The following is an 8427-nucleotide window of genomic DNA, read 5'->3' on the forward strand; positions in this document are numbered from 1 at the left end:
TATGTTTCGACGGGTAGGCCGATAAACAAAGGAGACGCTGCCCGATTTTCGAGAAAAATTAAATTCGAAAATATGAGGACGAGTCCTGCGATTATCGGGATTACTAGTCGAACGCATATAACTATATAATTTTAAATATTTTACGAAACGTACTTGTGTGTTGTGATAAAACATTCCATAAAATAGTGATAGCCCTACTTTACGACACGACAGACCTATGTATTTACTGAAAAAGATTATTGAACCGAGTTGTGAATGCATGAACTCAAGTTATATGTATATCATAATACTGTGTATAATTAGGAGTCAGATTATGGTATCGGTTGGGTAGAATTGTTAGCGAGGATATGTCAAATATAGTCAAATGTCTATACTAGGGTATTTCGACTCTGTAGGTTATGGTCGGAGGGCCCGAGAGTTGATGTCGGACTAAGGATAACCTAGTGATCAGTCGACAAGCTCAGCAAGATTCCAATCGAAGGACCTGAGTGTTGAAGTCGGATCCAGGATAGTCTAATAGCTAGACGATTAAGCCAAGCGTCCAAATCGGTTCAAGGTCAAGCATAAATAGTTGTAAAGCTCTGCAAGGCAAGTACCCCTGACCATTCTTTTATGGTTCAGTACATATGAATAAGCTGTTACTTTATTCTCATACAGGAACAAAAATGTTTTAAGTTACCTATTCCCTGTAGTTATAAATAATTGTTTTAAACCTGTTTTTGGGAAAAGTAACTTCGAAAAGGTACCTATCTCGAATGAAAATGATTTGTGAACCAGTTTTACGTGTGCTGTTAAATGAATGGTTTTAAAATGAGATAGGTATAAGTGTTTTAGAAACTGGATAAAAGGATCAGATATCAGATACATAGGGGTGAGAGTGGCCTGGTGAGGTTGCGTAAGAGATTAACTCAGTTGCGCGCATTACATAACCGATTAGTCCAGCAGGTCAGAGACCTAGCTAGTCTCTGAGTTCCGGAATAGGTGTATGGGATGGTAGTTGGAGCCGTCTGGTGTTGATAGCCTGATCAACTGTCTTCACATATCCGTTACGTATCTGATTTGACTTTGTGATTCCCGTAAGGGAATAAGTGATTGATACAGTTGAATAACAAATGTGAATAGCATGCTAAAATTGGACTCTGGTACTTACACAACACACAAGTACGTTTGTTTTATTAAGAGCATGCTAGTTTTGAATATCCAGTTTATACATGTTTTACTTGTTTTGTAACAAGTTATAATTTCTGTTCCGATAACTGTTTTACTTGTTATTCATATAGTGGTACTGTTGAGAAATTGATTGTTCACCCTTGCAGAATGTTTTGTATATATGTATTGCAGATGTTTAGGAGATTCTTTCATCGTAGTCAGGGCAGAGTTCCAGTTCCTTCCGTACCAGACTCTTCTGAGGTAGTTGTCTCAGATCAAAGATGGTTTGTTGAGTTGCTGTATTAAGTTAGTTTTGACAGGATTTTGTGTAATAAATTGGTTTTATAATAGTTGTAACCTAAGTCATACTTGAACCTGGATCGGATCTTGGTTTGGGGTCGTGTTAGTATAATGTTAATAGTAATCTTGTAGTTTATATTGTGGTTGTTGTGTTTAGTGACGTCAATTCCTGACCCCGGGGTTGAGGCCGTCACAATAATGGCATACATTTAATTCACAAATTTATCATGCAGAGGTGTCCCCGGAAATTTAGATAATTCAGATAATGAAACATTAATGCCCGAGAAAGTAATCCACAAAAAAATCCTTGTTAAAATCTCGCAAGGGTAAAACCTTATGAAAAAAATCAGGGAGAAAAAAGAGCGCTCCTACACAAATTACATTCTGTTATTGGGAAAAATTTGTAACAACAGAATTCGGAAGTTGCTAAAATCATGAAGCAAAATAGTAAATTTGAAGCTGCTTACACGAAGAACATGAAACGAAAATTGATGGATGTTGTAGCTGAACTTGTTTGAAGATTAGTAGAATGCTAGAGGAATAATGTTTATTATCTCTTTTTTTTAAACTTTCGATCATCCGTAAATAGGAGGCATACGTACCCTTTTATAGGGGTTTAAGCCACATGTAGTTCTTAGATGACAAGTTGTCCAGATGGGCTTGGATTTAGTTCGGTCCATCAAGGCTCATGTTCATTAACCATGGGGCCGTCCGTAAAAAACCCATATTTGTCCATGGCCCAAGCCCAATTAGGTTGTAATAGGCTGTCATGGATCTAGGAAAATATATCTCTTTGGTGAGGCACGAGAACACCTACAGGCCTCGCATGCGACCCTTTAGAGTCTGGTCATGGATGTGGCCTTATGAAGAGCACAGCCTCGCACCCTTTAGAGTCTGGTCACACAATGTGGTTGTATAGAGAGTACGTGCGATCACGGGAGACCTGGCCATGCATATCGATCATTCCTCCCTTGTGACCCCTTGAGGTCTCGTCATGGCTCTTCAAGTCATATAGAGAATATTTATATAAATTGATAGCGAAACAACTCCTTTTAGGTCTTGAATCACATGTGTTTAGTCCTTGTATTGTAATAAAGTTATTTTCATGTGATGTTTTCCCATAAATATGTAAGTATTGTTGACCTCGAAGAGGTCCTTCCAAGTGTGATATAATGTTGCAGGGACTCTATGATGCGCCTCCACGGGATCATGTAGTCATAAGTTGTTGTAAATATATCTTCTGTCCAGCTTGTATGTGAATTTATACTCCAACTGGTCTCTTAGAGCCTATAAATATGAAGAATTTACTCATTACTTGTTAATATGGGTGCAAGATTGACCTATTGATAAAATGGGGACATGCTACCCCTCATAGTGATATGGTGGTAGGGCAACCCTCCTAGTAATATGAGGTCATGCGTGTTACGAGGAGATGACTCCCCTTTTAGTAGCATAAGGACATGATTCCTCTCTTGTTGTGAGGTGGACAAGACTCGTGTCTCCCTAAGACTTGGTTGATCCTGCCTGATCTCATGCCGTTGAGAGGTGGACATGACTCTCTTCCAGATGGAGAGTTAAACATGACTCAAGTCTTGTTGAGAGGTTAACATAAATCCCTTCCCAATGGATAGGTGGACAAGACTGACCTCCTAGAAAGAGGTGGGCAGGTGTCACCTCATAATTAGAGGTGGACAAGTGTCACCTCCTATTAAGAGGTGGACATGACTATCTTCCTTTTGATTTTTCCCACGTGTCATCCAGCGATGTCTTGGTTAACATATGGGTGGCGGTCCTAGTCAATATACAATTATGGGAGCTCCTCCACATTTCTGGATAGTGTTTATATAAACCCAATATTATTAATAATTCTTGTAATGGGTCTGTTTAGACCCCATGTCCATATTTGGGCATAACAAGTACGCCCGATTCCATGTTGTCATTATGAATCCAATGTGGAATATGAAAAATATTTTTCCCCTTGAAGTGACGTATGTGAAGGGTCAAGTTACTACTCTATATGGGCATCTAAATTGGAAGCCTCTCCGAGTGACCCCTAGGAGCTTAAGAAGTGAACCTTTGTCGGGGGATCGCAACCAAATAATTGCTCAAACTAATTACCAAAGTAGGGAAATGACTCTAGTCTTTCTTCACATTCTTCTAATGTAGTAGCTCAAACCTAAGCCAATTTAAGGCTATTATGCGTGATTGACCTGAATTCTTGGTCTACATTTGCTATTGTAGAGAATAATGTTGTGATCATTGAGCTCAGCTTTGGGTGAGGCCTCTTTCACATAAGCTTCAGGCCGCAATTTTTTTTATATTGACTGCTTCTAACTTCATAATAGAAAATGAGGTTTCCATCAAGGACTTGAAGAGGGGTCTCCTCCACAAGGCAACCAAAAAGTTGAATAATTTGGAAAGGTCTTGTGTAGTTTAGCACCATAATTTTTATCTCTTTCATACCAGCCTCGTATCGCAAGATGTTGGCTCTAAACTCGCTTCATATATGATGGTTGACTATTAGAGAGTAGAGCTTTATATCTTCAACTTCTTGTAAAATATATGTTGCAAATATGATCCTTACCAAATTTGTTTTATCGCTTATATCGACCTTACATAGCAGACTCTGTCCCTAGCTTCATGTCACATGACATTAGCATGAAGGCCCTGTATTATATGTGCTAGACGCGATAAACTCGCGTCGCCTTATATTGGTATGCATAGATGTTATCTTATATATTTAAAAAATTTCTAAGTGATTTAAGATAGCTGATTGAGTCTTCAAATAATTCTCTTTGCTGATAGATTGACTTAATCACAGACACTGAGAATGATTCATAATGTATAGACTTACAGACTGACCCATCGATTGCCAATATGGCCAAGTAGCCTCACATTTCATGATGTCGATTTTGCGGCCTCGTGTCACTAGATGTTAGCCTTGTCGTACAATTTTTAATATCATGATGGATGAGGTGTATCTGTAGTAGCACTACCCCCGTTTCTTTGTTATCATAGTAGATGTGACGAGGAATCAAAATATTATAGTGCTCTTCTTGTGCTATTTGAGTTGACACCATATGTCCAACATTATCATGGCTCACATGATCTCTTCAATGCTATCCTGAGGGCATGAGGCCTCATTTACACTACCCTCGGGGTGATTGCCACTGATATCTTCATGTAATTTATCTTGAAGTGAGTCCCCTCTTCTTTATCCACACACCTCAGTAGTGATGTGTTGAAGTCTCCCTTGTAGAGAACCTTGTCATAAATAAAATAGAATGTCGTTTGTTACTTGATATTTCATGTTTCCATCCTATTTTGAGGTAGATTTTCCATTTGAATATAGTCCCGGATAGGATCATCAATTTAGGTCTCGGGGTCGTTATCTCCAAGGTAAATTCATAGATGCACTGACATTGATTTGAAATTCCAAGGAAAATAATTTCAAGTAATATGATCTCTCTTTGAGAGTCTAACTTTTCCGATGCTTATGCCCCTTGATTCTAGTCCCTTTGAATGGGCCCTACCCTACATTCATTGAGGAACTTGATGAGCCTTTCACAACAAATATGGGGAGTCACTGACATGAAGTTGTTGTAGACATTGAGATCAACCACCTTCATCTCTAGAGCTAGCTTGAGGATGTTGATAAGAGCCTCATCAATATATAAAGCCCACTGGGAGCACATTTAGCACATTCTCTAAGGGTTCCACTCCTCCCAGGTTTGTTGTGAGTTCCCTAGCGTCATCCTTATAAGGAGGCGGGAACTCAAGTATAAAGCTGGCTAATGCTTGACCCTTCAAAGTGCCTTGAGGCTAATATGCCAAATCAAAGTGACGTAGCTCCACAATCTACTTGAGAGGGGGGACTTATGTATGCCTTAAGTTTTGAGAAGCCTCTTTACACACATGCCACATCAATGCTATCCCGGGCATATGAGCTTATTAGCACTTAATTCAAGTCTTCATAATAGTCCAAGTGTGGTGGATTTCCCGCATCTTCATCTAAATCCTGTCATTGATGAGGGTTAAAGCTCCTTCTAAGGAAGTAAAGCTAGTGCACCCGTTAGAATGGTGAGATCAAATCCCTTGAAGAGGTGAGTTCGAATCCCTTAGGCAGGTGAGCTTGAATCCTTTGTAGTGGTGAGCTTGAATTCCTTAGGGAGAGAAGTGCCTGAATTCCTTAAAGAGGTGAGCTTGAATTCTGCTGGTGAGGAGATCCCAAATCCCTAAGCGAGATGCAAATTATTGCTAGTGAAGTGAGCCCGATTCTTGTTAAAGAGGAAAGTATGTACCCTTAGAGAGGTGACCCGAATCTCTATAAGAGAGGTGCCGGACCCCTTAAAGAGGTGAGTCTGAATCTCTGAGAAAGAAGAGAGCTAGAATTATTCTAGAGTGGTGACCCTAATTTTGCTAATGAGAAAAGTCTAAATACCTGAGAGAGATGAGGAGAGCCTGAATTTTGCTAAAGCCGAGGTAAAGTGCACAACTCATTAACGCCACCCAAGTAAAAAGACACATCAACACTCTTAAACTTTATAGCTTATAAGAAGCAGGAACTCCCTTGGGACACTAGTAGAGATTATTTCTTCTATATATAGAGGGGACACTAGTTCTCTATTCTACTTAGGGTGGTGTCTTCTCATCTGTTATCACCTGAGTTAGCATTCAATAGACTTATGAACAAAATCATGATCATTGAAGAGTCCTATTGGGGCCTTGCACCGCTGTATTCTCAACTTTTTCAGCCTTGCATGAGCATGTTGGCCTAGTTATGCAATTAGTTTAAATGCTAGAGCACGAGTAAAAATAACTTGTACAAGAAAAGTTAAAAACTTGAAGAAAAAACCATACAATGTAGAGATGCTTCATGGAGAGAGGCTAGCGCATACTAAAGACCTTGATAGTCGCCAGAGAAGAGGGCTCACTGAGAGGTTGCCAAACCATGAAGAAGATCAGACTTGTAGCACAAGTATGAGGCCTCATGGAGAGAGACCGACAAACAAGACCATGTTGAACATCCAAGTAGGGGGCCACACTGAAAGAGGTCGTCACTCTATAAAGAAGAAGAGGCATCCCGCTAGGGCATATCATGAAGGGGCATCCTACTTGGGGCATCCCGCTAAGGGCATCTTTGTAAAAGGCATCCCGCTAAAGGCATCTCAATAAAAGGCATTTCATGAGGGGGCATCTCATGCGAAGCGACCCGCTAAGGTGCTCACGTGAAGGCATCCCAGGAGGGAGCATCTCTGTAGAGGCATCTCATGCATAAGGACCCACTAAGGCGCTCAAGCAAAGGCATCCCACGAGGGGGAATCTCATGTAGAGGCATCTTATGCAGAGCGACCCGCTAAGGTGCTCATGTAGAGGCATCCCAGTAGGGGAATCTCATGTAGAGTAACCCGCCAAGATGCTTGTGCAGAGGCATCCCACGAAGGGGGAATCTCATGTAGAGGCATCTCGTGTAGAGCGACTTGCTAAGGTGCTCATACAGAGGTATCCCAGGAAGGGACATCTCATGTAGAGGCATCTCATATAGAGCGACCCGCTAAGGTTATCATAGAGAGGCATCCAACGAGGGGCTATCTCACCTACATGCATATCATATAGAGCGACCCGCTAAGGTGCTCACGCCGAGGCATCCCACAAGGGGGCATCTCACAAAGAGGCATCTCATGCGGAGTGACCCGCTAGGATGCTGACACGGAGGCATCCCACCGGGGGGGGGGGAATCTCAAGTGAAAAAATGCGATAAATGCCTGTGCTGACGAGAGATCATATTGATGGTTGTGCTAAGGTAGACCTCCTCCTTAGATGGACGACCACCCCTTACTGAGTAACTTACTTCAGATGAGGTTGGATTATGGTGGGCATCAAGCACTTCTCCACCACGTCTATAGGTACCAGGGGAACTCTTGCCTAAGAGGGTCAGGTGCGAGCACCCCTTCTCCTCTAGCCAGTGGTCTCCCATTGGTCCTCATTTTCGCCTCTAGGATAGTTACTGCCTCCGTTTTGTGAGATCGAGACAGACTTTTCCTATAGGTATCAAACCCCTCCTTCTAGCGCCAAATTTTGGGAGAAATTTAAAACCACACGAATCAGAGTTTGTTGGAAACACGAAGCAAAATATATCAATTTGAAGTTGCTTTCACGAAGAACGCGGAGAACATGAAGAACACGAGATGAAAATTGATGGATGTTACAGCTGATCTTGTTTAATGATTCGTAGAATGTTAGAGTAATAATATTTATTGTCTCTTAGGTCTGAGTATTTGGTTGGTTCGGTCAAAAACCGGACCGAACCGAATAGGCCAAAAAACCGAATAGTCATTTTTTCATGGACCGAACCGAACCAAAGTTGTATTATGGACCAGCCTGAACCAAAGTGAAATAATTCAGTTCGGTCTGATTTTGAGCCGAACGGATCGATTTTTTTCTAAAAAGAAAATTGTATTAAAAGTTAAACTAAAAATTATAAATCTAAAACATAATTAAAACAATGTGATATATAGAGTTATAAGAGTGTATAAATATAACTATAAATTAAAAATTATGATTATAATTTTTTAAATATATGTAAAATGTATATAATATAAAATTATAGTTATTATGATTTGATCTATTTGGTCTATTCGGTCCAGATCGAAATATTTTTTAAAAGAACCAAACCGTACTGAACCTAATTTTATTTCGGTCAATTCGGTCCGTACCGAATAGACCAAATTTCTGAAAAATCAGGACCGAACCGAACGGAATTAGCACGGTTCAGTTCGATTTTTCGGTTTCCGTTTGGTTTTACTCAGCCCTATATCTCTTATTTCAAACTTTCGATCATCCATAAACAAGAGGCCTACGTACCCTTCTATAGGGGTTTAATCCACATGTAGTTCTTAGATGATAAGTTGCCAGATGGGCTTGGGTTTGGTCTGGTCTATTAAGGCCCATGTTCGTTGATCGTGGGGCCATCCGTAA

Source organism: Apium graveolens, chromosome 8 (assembly GCF_009905375.1).
Source record: "Apium graveolens cultivar Ventura chromosome 8, ASM990537v1, whole genome shotgun sequence".
NCBI classification, from domain to species: Eukaryota; Viridiplantae; Streptophyta; class Magnoliopsida; order Apiales; family Apiaceae; genus Apium; species Apium graveolens.